This window comes from Chiloscyllium punctatum, chromosome 15, assembly GCF_047496795.1.
Source record: "Chiloscyllium punctatum isolate Juve2018m chromosome 15, sChiPun1.3, whole genome shotgun sequence".
NCBI lineage: Eukaryota > Metazoa > Chordata > Chondrichthyes > Orectolobiformes > Hemiscylliidae > Chiloscyllium > Chiloscyllium punctatum.
The window spans coordinates 42,802,522-42,817,275 of record NC_092753.1 but is presented as its reverse complement, the minus strand read 5'-3'; the positions used below and the strand labels follow the sequence as shown (position 1 = coordinate 42,817,275).

The window sequence follows — 14,754 nt, the reverse complement described above, 5'->3', positions numbered from 1 at the left end:
CTAAAATGGTGGATGGAAGAGTGGAAAATGGCGGGCCCGGGGGTTGTAACGATGAAGTAAATGGATCCGATTTGCCCTAAAGTCAAACATACAAATCAATGTCTCGGCCAAGTTCTTCAGTGTTCGACTGACCCACAAATATTACCCCCTCACAGACAATGTTAAGGAGCTGGGGTGGTTCTTTCACACATGAACATCTCACCGTGCCGTCTGTGCAAAGAGTTTCGCCCGATCGGTGGACATTACGCGGGAAGGGGGGGGGGGTGAAACGGGGCATCTTTTTTACATACAACCCGGAGGGGGGTTTAAGCCTTTGACAAATCTCAGCCGCATGAATGCTTCTGAATTTATTATTCCAGCCACCACACGCACCAAAGAAATAAAAACAGGGGAGTTAAAAATAAATCCAGTGCGGTGCGTTAAACCTCTCGGCGCTGAGGGAGGACAGGCCCCGAGCCGGGCGAGCGGCCTGCGCCGGGGTGTGGGTGAAGGGAAGAGGGGGGAGGGCGATGTTAAATGTCTGCAGGCTTTTGCCACTCTCCCGTCTCTGGCCTGACCGCACTTGCTTCTTCCGCATTTTCCTAGGGGTTAGGCTCTGACGTTACGTATTACGACGGCGGCGGGAGCGAGGAGCAGTCGAGTCGAGTCAGCCCCTCCTCCTCCTCCCCGCAGCCATCAAACAACAAAGCCTGATTGGCAGGGCTAGGCCCGACCCGACCCTCCAGCACTCGGCCCAGCCAGGAAAGGCTGAGCCTGGCAGCCCAGCGAGGGAGGCGAAACGTCCCGAAATCGGGCCGCCGGCGGCCGGTTCGACTCACCAGGTAAGGGCAGGGTAGTCAAGTCTCCGGATGTGGGGCCGCTTCACCGGCGGCAGGCGGCCCACGGCCGCTCGCGCTGCAGCTCGCGAACGGCCGTTAGGAGCAGTGGCGGTTGGTAGGCCGCGAGGAGGCCGCACTTAGGCCACGAGGGTTTCTCCCAACCCCCCACCTCGATCACTCAATCGGGTTGAGTGTTGAGGCCTCGCTAGAGAACTGGGCACGAATTTTGTTTCTCCCTCACCCCCGCCCAAAGAAAACCATTTAGGAAAGAAAACGAGACTGAAGTGTAGGGTGGCGACCAGCCCGCCTTTCCCTTTGTTTTCGATGAAAATGTCGCCGAGAAGGAGCTGCCGCAAAGGCGCATTGTGCGGCCGATGGCAGAGACAAAATGTCGGCTGGGGGCAGGGTTGGAGGAAGGCGTCCGGCGCCATCTTGGTGGTGAGTGGTTTTCTTTTTCCCCTCAGTGAGGGGCAGCATGGAGCCTGTTCCAACCCCCACCTCCTCCAACTGGCTCCTGAGTCACCTTTGTTTTCCCTCCCCTCCCCACCTTCTGCGAGAGGAGCGGAACTCGCGGCCCGGTCACTTCGAAGGAACGTAGTTTTTTTTTCCGAAAAAAAAAATAAATTCCCGCGCCTTCGTTGCGATGGAATTTTAAATTCTGCAGATGCATTTTCCGATGCTGTTGTGTTTTTATTACCCCAGTCGGGAGGCGGCGGCGAGCTGGTTCCTGCGCTGCCCGCCATTTCCATTAGGATTATCGTCATCACCAGATGGGCACTGCGGCAGCTTGCTTGCTTTCCCGCTCACTCATCTCTGCACCGCTTTATTAACCCCGGCAAAGTCAGCCTATTTGTTTTTCTCCCTTTTACAATCCTCTGCTCCCTCCCATACCGTGGACTTCCAAGCAATAATTTCACCCATCTCAAAACATTTCTGAATACTTCTTGTGGCAATTCTTTTCAGGACAAATAAATGTAGCTTTTTGCTCTGAACGTTATTCGGGTGTGAAACATTCAGACAAATTTGGATTTTAGACTGGGTGGGGTTATTATTTTTAACGGTCGATGCATTTAATCGTAATGCACGCTTTTCGTCTTTGAAATACAGTTTCTGGCGGGATGGGGGAAACTAGCTCGTCCATCTGAAAACATACTCTCAATGACTGGTGCAACGAAAAGTTAGCCCTTGCCTTTTTTTTACAGTCAACGCTCTTTTAAGCTTTTTATTTCTATCTCAAAAGCCACTTTTAAAGCTATAGATTGAAACACATAAGGACTAAAGGTTGGCAGCTCCAAAATGATCCTAATTTTGTTGTTCCTCATTCCCTTCCATGTCATGAGTTACAGCTATCTCGAGGATGTTACTTGCATTCTCCCCAGGGTAGGCTGATATAAAATGCCCGTTCATTAGTCATCTCCATATTTTCCATTATGATTTCCCCAGACTAACTTTCTATAGGTCCAATGCTCATTTTGTTGACTGATTTATTTTCAAATACCTCTGGAACACTTGCTATTTTTATATTTCTAGCTAACTTTTGCTTATAGTTCAATTTTCCCTGATTAATCTTTTGAATCACTTTTTGCATGCTTCTCTTTTGACCTGCTAATCACCTTTGCTCAACGCTATTCATTTTTGTTAAGTTTGATACTTTTATTAGCACCTGCAACCTCCTTGTGGAAAAATATAATTAGCTTTTTACCGTAAAACCCTGAATATATAAGCTGGAGATCAGAGATATATATGAAGATCAGAGCTGAAAATGTGTTGCTGGAAAAGCGCAGCAGGTCAGGCAGCATCCAAGGAGCAGGAGAATCGACGTTTCGGGCATAAGTCCCTCCTCCGTACCTTTTATCTTAGCCTGCTTGGCACACCCTCCTCATTCCTGAAGAAGGGCTTTTGCCCAAAACGTCGATTCTCCTGCTCCTTGGATGCTGCCTGACCTGCTGCACTTTTCCAGCAACACATTTTCAGCTGCTTTCTCCAGTGAGGCTTGTGTTGAAACAGTTTGTTGTGTACGTTACATAGAAAAGTTCCTGACCTTTCTGAGAGGGGTGTAGTCAGTGATCACAGGTTGGAGGGAATAAAGCTGTTTACTGCAGGCTGTCCTCACTTTACGAACATTCAACTTCCAAATGTGCATATCAACAAAAGAGCTCCCATATTAATAATTTTCAAGATCCAACATGCAAACATAGGAACTACTTAGGAACAATTATTTTCCGGCATATTTTGCATGCTTGCGTACAAACTGACTTACAAATGTACTCAAGAATGGAACTAATTCATAACCTGGTGATAGTCTGTATTTTAAAAATTGCTATAGATTGTCACATGTCCACTACTCTTGGTTGTTTCTTTCCAAATAGACATTTCAATGAAGAGGTTCATTACTCTTTGTAATGCCCTACCGAACATTAACAGATAGACAATAGAAATCTCTCAAACATGATTTCTCTAATTCCGATTTGGTCTATCTTAGATAAAAACTTAATTTGCTTCTCAATGATTTTGTACATTAGTATTTTAGATATTTTCTATTTCATAGATTTGTCTGCAGTGTGGAAAACAGGCTCTTTGGCCCAATAAGTCCGCACTGATCCTCCGAAGAGTATCCCACCCAAACCTATTACTCTACATTTCCCCCTGACTAATGCGCCTAACCTACATATCCCTGAATGCTATGGGCAATTTAGCATGGCCATTTCACCTAATCTGCACATCTTTGGATTGTAGGAGGAAACTGGAGCACCCGAAAGAAACCCACACAGACACAGAATGTGCAAACTCCGCACAGTTACCCATGGCTGCAATTGAACCCGTGTCTCTGGCGCTGTGAGGCAGCAGTGCTAACCACTAAGCCACTGTACCGCCCTGTTCAAAAATGAACCTATGGGGCAAGTGGGACTTGAACCCAGCCCTTCTCTCTTGAGAGATACATTTATACAAGAGCTCTTATGATAGTATTCTAACCTACAGCCATGAATGTCAAAATCAAGTTAACCAGTAGTGTGGCATTTACACATCATCCTTATCTATTGGGTGATAATATCTTGCCAGCCCAGCCACTTCTTGACAACATATGTTTCATGTTAAATGCAAAATTATCTGTGGAGGGTCGAAATTGATAACTTCTCTGAATACTCTGTCTTCTGTAGTCCTCTTTCAGATTCGTAAAACATTTGATATATGTGTTCAATATTCATTTAAACTTATTTGAACAAAGGAGTTATATATGGGAAGCAGACTAAATGGATAACTGAGTTGTAGTAGATGTGTTGATATACCTCCTATGTGTAAAATTCTGGTTTTTTTTTCCATGAAGAGGGGGCCTTTTGTCACTATACTGTAATTAGTTAACTTTAGTACACCCAATTTTATTACAAAAACTGAAGTTGCAGAATAAATTGACTGCTTCTTTGGAGACCTCAATGTTTTTTGATAAAACCCTAAAACAAATTAAATAGTTTTAATTTAAACAGTTAATGCTAAAAAGTTATTTCAGTGGCAGTGAGTGCATTATTAATTTATAATATCAAACAGGAGCTGTGGTTTCCTGAAAATTAACTGAGGAATGTGATGGTAGATTGGAGGCATTGTTCAAGCTTCCTTTACTGCCTCTTGCTGTTTTGGATGGTGGTGCATCTGATGGAGCCTGTGCATTTGATGGGCTATAAGTTTGTACTTAACAACAATCCTTTGCAAAGGAAAGAACTGGAAGTGCTATGTTAAAAAATGCACAATCTATTCTTAGTATTTTATTTCATTTTCAGCTGTTCAGTTCTGCCATCCCCACCCCACATAGCTGTTGGCATTTCATAAAACTGCTACACTCTCATTGGGGAGAAATGGGAGTGTGTCAGTCTGCTAGTGGAGTTGTCCAATATAAGGTTTTTGCCTGTTCTGAAGGCTTTGATACTGTTAATGAAATAAAAAAACAGAAACACATTGGAAATACTCAGGCCAAGCTGTGGAGAGGGAAGCAGGGTTAATATTTCATCAGAACTGGGGAAAAAGTTGAAGATGTTCCAGCAAGCACAGAGGCAGGAACAATAGAGAGGGGAGGGGTAGAGAACAAAATAGAAGGCCAGTGATAGGAAGACAAGTAATTTAATTACAAAAAAGTTAATGATACAAGAGAAAAGGTAATGGGACGAGAAAATGTAGTTTCTTAAGAGATATGAATGATAGAATCATGACAGCTGTTGTCTGGAATTAAAAAAAACAAAATTGGTGCAGAAGTTATCAAAATCGTTGAGTCTAGTATACTCTAAAGTTCTTGATTAAAAGCTGCTTCTGTGCAACTTCACTGTAATACTGCAGCAGTCTGAGGACAAAGAGGTCAGAGTGGAAATGTGAAGAATTTTGCAGTTGTGATGCTTTCAGTAAATGTTGTTCCATGGGCAGCAGTTGTCCTATATTAGCTTATCAAAGTAGAAGTGATTGACTGAAGTTTATCAAAATTATGCCCTGGTCATTGAGTGCTTCTGTGAATGTTTATTTTTTAACCTGACGCATTGTGGCAGTTTTACATACCTTGTATTGCCTTTGCTGATATCAGTACAAACTGAGACCCACTCCTGGAAATATCCTGTGGTTAAGAGACCAATCCATAAGTCATCAGTGTAGAGTATGGGCTCAGTAAGGAGCATGTTCAGTGTGAGGGTGACTTTGTCTGGGCGAGAGAGATGTCAAGTATATCTGGCACAAATGTTGAAATTGCTGGAAAAGCTCAACAGGCCTGGCAACATTTCTGCAGAGAAACCAGAGTTAATGTTTTGGGTCGAGCAACCCTTCCTCAGAAGTATATTGGGGAATTTGTTTTGAAATTAGAATTTGGTGCAGAGGGGTAAATAGCACTTTAAGTAAGGTTTACAGCAAAGACAGTAAGTCTACAGTGAGAAGTGAGTGGGAGAGGATGAAAGGCATAGATCAGAGGCCTACTTGCAATGAGTGACATCATGAACCACAAAGTGGCAAAAGTGCAGGTAACATAGTTAATTGGCAAGTAAGATTGGTGAGTATTTCTAGCCTTCACGTAAATGTATCTTCTGTTTGTGTTTAAGTTCATTGTGATTTCAAACACCCCTCCCCTTTTTTTTCTTGAAAGTAGCTTGTTAAACAAAATAATGCTGGTGTAAAGATAATTGCAATAAAGTGTAAGGAACAGGGATACTAGAATAATTAAGTTTTGTAAAATATCATGGTGATGCAGTGGGAGTTACAGGACAAGACAGGAACTTCCCAATTTGATCCAGGGCAAACATACCTAAACACATCCGAGTTGAGGAGGTCGAATCCAAGCTGAAGGCGCTTAAGTCACACCAGGGAAGGAGAAAGTAACTTGGACACTATGTTTTAGAAATGCCCCTCAGACTAGGTAATTCAAATGTAGTCTATGATCAGAGATAACAAAATGTGTTTGTAGGTCAGACAGATATGGAATCACTGGGCTATTATTCGAAGAGCCTTGAACTTTGCAGTCATTCAGCAGTTAGGAGGTGTTAGAAGTTATGTGGATGGAAGTTTTGACTGCCTGGAGAACGAGCAAACTGACCACAGAGCATTGAAGGTAATAATTTCAAGATTACTACATGAGCCACCGGCAAACTAGCATAGAATAAATAAAATCAAAAAGTTAAATAAGTCTGGGGAATATTAAATCTGCAGAAATAAATATTCGGGGGTACATGATTCTGAAAGGACAAACAGGATGGAAAGGGTAGTGGGGTAACTTTGCTAGTAAGAGATGGAATTTCTGCAAAGCAAGAAATTATCTTGGAAGATGTTGAATCCACATGAATGGGTGTAACAAAGGGAAGAAGATCTGTAAGTGTGCTAATAGTGGCTATACTTGAGACATGGAATAAATCAGCAAATAATGAGGGTATGTTTTTAAAAAAACTATATTAATTATGTCGATCAGATTGAAAAAGTTAGCCATGAGGAAGAATTCATAGTGTATTTGGGACACATTCAGTGAACAGTGTATAATGGATCCAGCCAAGGTCTGGTTGTTTTGGATTTCGTAATGCGTAATAAGGCAGATTTAGTTACTAATCTCAAAGTAAAACTGGCCATAATATTGTATAATCTAGGATTAAGTTTAAGAGTGAGACACCTTGGTTAGAAACGACCTAAACAAACTTAAATGAGGATAATTACAAAGGAACAAGGGCGGAAGTGAACTGGGAAAAGAGTTTGACAGGAAATGAAGTTGAGGAACAGTAGTAGATGTTCAAGAAAATGGTTCATGACTTGCAGCAAACAGATATCCCAGTGAGGAAGAAGGATTCTAAGAAGGAGATAGACTGACTGTGCTTACCCAAGGAAGTCAAGGATAGTATTACATTGAGGAAAAAAATATATGCAATGTGGCAAAGATTAATGATAAGCCAAAGGATTGGAAATTTTCAAAAACTTTTAAAGAGGATTTTTCTGAAAAGAGGTGAAATAAATTTTGAGGGTCAGCTAGCGTAATATAAAAATGGACAATAAAAGCTTCTTTAAAGATATAAAAAGAAAGTGAGAGGCTAAAATGAATATAGGCTTCTTAGAGAATTAAGCTAAGGAAACCATAGTGGGGAACCAGGAAATGTGAAGAAGTTGAATATATATTTTGCATCAGACGGTGACAGCTTAAGTAATCAGGGCAAAGGGTAGAAGAAGCAGAATAAATATAATTCCCAATCCTAGAGGAAAAAAAGCTTAGAACTAATGAGCTTAAAGACCAATAAGACCCTTGGATCTAATGGGTTGCATCCGAGAAAGTTAGACAAAATAGCTACAGAGATCGTGGATATGCTAATTTTCCAAAACTTTTGGATTCTGGAGAAGTCTCAGTAGATTGGAAAACTGTCAATGTAACATCTTAATTCAAAAAGGAAGAAAGGCATGAATAGGAAAGTTAGCTTAACCTTTGTCATTAGGAAAATAAGTATTATAAAGGATGTAATAGCACAGGATTTGGAAATATATAATCAAGCATAGTCATGTCATCATGATAGGAAAATCAAAACTGACAATTTATGAAATTTCTTCAAAATAGTAAAAAGTAGGATAGATAATGGAAAACCAAATAGTAGATTTCCTAATAGTACTTGATAAGATACTGCGCACAAAGCTTTCTATTAAGACAGGAGCTCATGATATATTAGCATGGACAGTTGACTAACCAACTAAAGAAGGCAGAGTTGGGAAAAGTGGGGTGCTTTGGAGATTGCAATCTGCAACTTCCACAAGTGCAATAGGGATCAGTGCTCATCCACAATTTTTTTACAATCTATATTAATGATTTGGATGAGGTAAGTTGCTGTACTATTTCCAAGTTTGCAGGTGACAGAAAATTAGGTGGGAAGGCAAGAGGTGAGGATGACACAGGGTTTGCAAAGTGATTTGGACAGATTCAGCAGATGGGCAAAACTACATAGAACATTAGTAGGAAACTGTGATATTAAGCACTTTGACATAAAGAATAGAGGATCTAAATTTTATTTAAATGGGGAAATACGGAGAAAAGGTGCAGCAATGAGGAATTTGGGGGTACTTGTACATGAAACATGTAAAAACGAAGATAAAGAGAATGTTGGTTATTATTTCAAAGGGAACAGTGTATCAAACTAGCAAAGCCTTAAGTCAAACAAGGTTCTAGATAGATGGCACCTGGAATACTATGAACAATTTTGATTCCTTTATCTAAGGAAAGGTATAGTTGCATTGGAGACAGTCCAGAGGAGGCTCACTAGGTTGATCATAGGGAAATTTTCTTATGAGGAGAGGTTGAGTCAGTTATGCTTGTACTCATTACAGTTTAGTGGAATGAGAGTTAATCTTATTGAAACAAATACAATCGCTAAGGAGCTTGATGTGGTAGAGAAGACAGAAGTTGTTTCCTCTTGTGGGAGAGTCTGGGACCAGAGAGCATAACATCATAGAGTCATAGAGAAACAGAGTCCATGCCAACCAGGAATCCCAACCCAATCTAGTCCCACCTGCCAGCACCCGACCCATATCCCTCCAAATCTTTCCTATCCATATACCGATCTAAATGCCACCACTTCCTCTGGCAGCTCATTGCATACACATACCACCCTCTGTGTGAAAAAGTTGCCCCATAGGTCTCTTTTATATCTTTCCCCTCTCACCCTAAACCTATGCCCTCTAGTTCTGGACTCCCACACCCGAGGGAAGACTTTGCCTATTTACCCTATCCATGTCCCTCATGATTTTGTAAACCTCTATAAGGTCACCCCTCAGCCTCTGATGCTCCAGGGAGAACAGCCCCAGCCTGTTCAGCCTCTCCCTTTAGCTCAAATCCTCCAACCCTGGCAACATCCTTGTAAATCTTTTCTGAACCCTTTCAAGTTTCACAACATCTTTCCAATAGGAAGGAGACCAGAATTGCATGCAATATTCTAACAGTGGTCTAATCAGTGTCCTGTACAGCCGCAACATGTCCTCCCAACTCCTGTATTCAATACTCTAACCAAGAGATTGCCCAGAGATGGAGTTAAGGATCGTCAGATCAGCAGTGGTCTTATTGAATGGTTAAGTAAACTTGATGGGTTGAATGGCCTGCTCCTACTCCTATCTCTCACTGACTTATGATAAGTAGGAAAAGAGATTACTCAGAGTTTCACTATTAGGCAGTAGATAATCATAATTGAGGTATTCCATGTAAACTGTGTTTGGCTGAGCAGATTAAATGGAGAAGTCTTTTTTTAAATCAAGGAATCTTGGATTGTTGATGAGATAATGGAAGAAAATTGTTTTTCAAAGCCTCTTGAGCATTGCAATAGAACATAGAACTGTACAACCCAGAAACAGGCCCTTTGGCCCATGCTATTGTGTGACCATGACGCCAAATTAAACTAACCCTATCATATATGCCTTCACCACCACCCCAACAGTGCATTCCGCTCTCCTACAACTCTGTTTTTTTTAAAAAAAGCTTGACCCTTGCTTTTTGAACTTGCCTCCCGCACCTTAAATACATGCTCCCTAGTTTTAGACGTAGAACATTACAGCACAGTCCAGACCCTTCGGCCCTCAATGTTTCGCCACCCTGTGGAACTAATCTGAAGCCCATCTAACCTACACTATTCCATTCTCGTCCATATGCCTATCCAATGAACATTTAAATATCCACAAAGTTGGCAACTCTGCAACTGTTACAGGCAGTGCATTCCACGTCCCTGCTACTCTGACATCTGTTCTATATCTATTGCCCCTCAATTTGAAGCTATGCACCTTCTTGCTATTTATCACCAGACATTTCAACTGTAGGTAAAAGATTCTGAATGTCATCCCTATCTACACATTTCATAATTTTTACAGACTTCTGTCAAGTCTCCTTTCAGGCCCTACCACTCGAGGGAAAATGATCAGACGTTTTCTATCCTCTCCTTATAACTCGTACCCTCTAATCCAGGCAGCATCCTGGTAAACCTCTTCTGCACCCTCTCCAAAGCCTCCATCACCTTCCTGTGATGTGGTGACTAGATTGTACGCAATACTCTTAAGTGTGGCCTAACAGGTATTTTTTGTTTCCAGTATCATTATTTGAGAAACTGTCTTGTCGACAGAGTATGTGTTTCTGTGTTCACAACTTTCATGTTTTGTGCACTGTGAAGTACAAGAAATTGATATGCCAATTATTAAAGTAAATCCTCCATAGGGCCCATCCATGTCTGATTACAGCCACCATCACTTTTTATTCCATTAATGAGGTTTTTCCTATTTCTCACATATTTGCGTTATGTATTTTGTTTTGGAATTGTATTTCTTGCGATGGTTTAAGATATTTATATGACCTATCAAGTTGACCCTGGAGCAATACGCTACCTCTTCTCACCACCTCAGCAATCAACATGGAACTGTACATCATTGGAATGGGCCGTTCGGCCCACAATGTTGTGCCGAATGTGACACCAAATTAAACTAATTCCTTCTGCCGCGTTTGGTTGATATCCCCCCATTGCTTGCATATCACACGTTTATCTAAAAGTCTTTTAAATGCCCCTATCATATTTGCAGTGTTTCCACACTCCTACTACTCTCTCTGTAAAAAGAAACTTGCCCTCACATCTGCTTTGAATGTACCCCCATCACCTTAAATGCATGCACCCTAGTGTTAGACATTTCAACTCTGGGGGGGAAAAAAGATTCAGACTGTCAACAATATCCATGCATCTCATAATTTTATAGACTTCTATCAAGTCTTCCCTCAATCTCTGCTGCTCCAGAGAAAACAACCTGAATTTTTCTTGCCTCTTCTTATAGCTCATACCCTTTTAATCGAGGCAGCATCCTGGTGAACCTCTTCTGCACACTCTCCAAAGCCCCCACATCTTTTCTGAGACCAAAATTGAACACAGTACTCTACCTATGGCCTAACCAAAGTTTTATAAAGCTACAGCATGACTCTTGTACTCAGTTCCCTAACAATAAAGGCAAATGTGCCAAATGTCTTCTTCACTATACCTACTTATGTTCCCGGTTTCAGGGAGCTATGGAGTTGAACCCTAACATCAGTCTGTACATCAATGCTGTTCAGGGTCCTGCCACTAACTATATACTTTTTCTTAATATTTGATCTCCTAAAATTCAGCACCTCACATTTACAAAAGCTCCATCTGCCATTTGTCCACCCACGTCTGCAACTGATCTATATCCCGCTGTATCCTTTGACAACCTTCTACACTATACATAACTCTACCGATCTTTGTGTCATCTGCAAACTTACTAACCCATCCGTCTATATTTTCATCCAAGTCATTTATATATATATTACAAACAGTAGATGTCCCAGTACAGATCCCTGCAAAACACCCCTAGTCACAGATCTCCAGCCTGAAAAACAACCTTCCATCACTATCCTCTGCCTTCTGTGGGCAAGCTAATTCTGAATCTACGCACCCAAGACACCGTGGATCCCAGGCATCTTAATTTGATCGAGCCGACCATGAGGGACCTTGTTGTAAGCCTTACTAAAATCCATGTAGACAACATCCACTGCTCTACCCTCATTAATCACCTTTATCACCTCTTCAAAAAATTCAGTCAAGTTAATAAGACTATGACCTGCCCTGATTGGTCTTAATTAGGCTATGCTTTTTCAAAAACATGTAAACTCCATCCTAAAAAATTCTTTCCAATAGCTTTACAACTATTTCCTTGCTTGAATATGGAATAACGTTAGCTACTCGCCAGTCCTCCCAGACCCCTCCAGCGGCTAATGAGAATACAGAGATCTTGGTCAAGGCCCTAGCAATCTCCTTTTCAATAACCTGGGGTAGATACTGTTTGGAGAAAGTGAGGACTGCAGATGCTAGAGAGTCAGAGTTGAAAAGTGTGACACTGTAAAAGCACAGCAGGTCAGGCAGCATCGAAGGAGCAGGAGAATCAACGTTTCAGATATAAGCCCTTCGTCAGGAATGTGGGGTCGTTGGAATGGGGCTGAGAGATAAATAGGAGTGGGCGGACCTTCCAACCACATGGCATCAATGTCGATTTCACACCTCCTCTCGCATCCAACCCTCCAACTCAGCACTGCCCTACTTGAACTGTCCGACCTGTCCACCTCTTCTTCCCACCTATCTGCTCCACCCTCCGCTCTGACCTATCACCATCACCCCCACCTGCATCTACCTATCGTTTTCCCAGCTACCTTTTCCCCCCAGCCCCACTGCCGACGCCTATTTATCTCTCGGCCCCACCCCCACATTTCTGATGGCCTCATGCCCAAAGCGTCAATTCTGTTGCTTCTCGGATGCTGCCTGACTTTCCTGCACCACACTTTTCCACTGCAAATACCATTGGGCCCTGGGGACATATCCACCGTAATGCTCTTCAAGACACCCAACACTCCAAAAAAGGTTCTTGACCTCAAAAAAAGTTAAATGCTGAACAAGAAAGTCTGTGGGTGAACTTCACAACTTGCCACAAATTCAGACCCTTAATTGGTCAAATAACAGGCACTTAAGGACATCAACTTGAAACCAGCCTGATTGCAGATGAGAAATGTGGCTGGTTATCTGATGGGAAAACCAGTGTGTCTCCTGGCTAGGTTTAGGGGTGGAGGGTTCCTCCATTTAGCCCAATCTGGGAGCAAATCCGCCAGCAAGTGGCGACAAGGAGTGGCTGTTGAGAGTGCAACCCTGGCCCTTTCCTTTTAAGCCCTCCCAACCCTGCCTATCAATACAACCTCATATTAAAGTACACATTTTTATAAATCCTTAACTATGGCAACTGAGTAAAGAAGCTACACTTACAAGATCACAAGTAAGTCAGGTAAGGGTGCATAAAATAGAAATTTTTGAAGTGTCTCACCAGTTTACAACATTTAAAGAGCAGTATTTGCAAGCTTGGGTGATTGTTGGTCAGTGCTTTATTTATTTGGTTGATGTTGGCAGCAGACTCACATTTATTAGGCATTTAGTTGGCAAGTGGGTTTTTACCTGAATAAAAGTACAGGCTTGCTTTTACATTCTGACAACATGTGAATAATCTAGTTGTCTGCAATAATAGAATCCATAGAGTGCAGAAAGAGGCCATTTGGCCCATGGGGTCTTAACCAATCCTTTGAGCATTTAACCCACAGAAGTGCCCCTACCATATCCCCATAATCCCACATTTACCCTGACTCATCCAACTAGCCTGCACTTCCTTGGACACTCTGGGGAAATTTACTATGGCCAATGCACCTAACCTGCACATCTTTGGACTGTGGGAGGCCCAGAGACCAGAGGGAAATCCTTGCAGCTTGCAAACTCCACACAGATTCACTTCCAAGTTTGGAATTGAATTTGATTCCCTGGCAGCGTGAGGCAGAAGCTGAGCTACCATGCTGCCCTCTCAATTATCAATGAGGAAAAAGTAAAGAGTTTGATACATACTTTTCATATCTTCATTGCTAATGGTTGGCTAATTATGGGGTTAAGGATACACAAGTGATGTGCAATTTTGATTAAGGACACTGAGCACATAAAGCAAGAGTCAGGTCCCTACCTCTAGGCCTTAAGATCTGAGTTGAAGTCCCAGCTGTCACAGAGGTATGTTGTAAAATATCCAAATAGCCTAATTACTTTTAATTTTTCAGCCTTTTGTAGTGTAGTGGAAGTGTTCTCCCTCCAAGTGGAAAGTCCAGAATCAGGTGCCATCTGGTATGGAAATATGTCTAAATGGGTTGATTAAAAATACGTTTTGTTGCCCACTAGCATATCTCAGTGGTCTAAGGTACAGGGTTACGGTTGTAATTTATATAGAGTAAGAGTTTCGCATTTCACCATTGCTAAAGTGTCCAATGCTTCATGTTTAGACTTCCAGTGATAGTGTTCCTATCTCTAGTCTATGAGGTTTGAATCAACTCCCACCTTAAGATGTAATGGCCATGGAGGTATGTCATAATACATTTAAGCAGTTTGAATAGAAAAGTCTTTTATAAAAAGTTACAAACAAACAAAGAGTTCATCCATTTAGCACTCAGAGGAATGGAGTGCTTTTGAACCAATTAAGTATATTTTGTTGACGCATAAGTAGGAAACAATGGGAGACAATTACTACATCTTTTCAGTTCCACTCTATTTTCAGGAGAACAACAGTCACTATCTGATCAAGGTTCATGTCAAGATGTCACTTTGTAATAAAAATGGACATTTCTTGGAAAGCTCACCAGACCTGGTGGCATCTGTGAAGAGCAATCAAAGTTAACGTTTTGGGTCCAGTGACCCTTCCTAGCAACTTCAGGGTTCCGAGGAAGGGCCACCGGACCAAAAACATCAACTTTGATTTGCTAGTAACTTCTGTTTTTGTTTCTGATTTACAGCATCTGCAATTCTTAGTTTTTATTTAGTATTACTTCGTAATGTTATGAAGAATGTCCAGTTCAGTCTTTCATTCCCCTCTGATGAAACCTCTATTACATGGGAACACTAAA

The 14,754-nt window shown here is 41.8% G+C and overlaps 1 protein-coding gene across 2 annotated transcripts in view; it reads left to right on the top strand.

Moving 5' to 3' along the window:
- Positions 1-636: 636 nt before the first annotated feature.
- The window catches only part of LOC140486212 (zinc finger X-chromosomal protein-like), a 52,870-nt gene continuing 38,752 nt past the window's right edge, over positions 637-14,754 (top strand). Inside the window, exon 1 of one of the 2 annotated variants that reach the window (XM_072585037.1) lies at positions 637-821. The gene's annotated coding sequence lies outside the window, so the exon portion shown is untranslated. Of the gene's footprint in view, positions 822-1,143; positions 1,257-14,754 lie in introns of those variants that run through there. The other variant, XM_072585038.1, reaches the window with a different exon arrangement.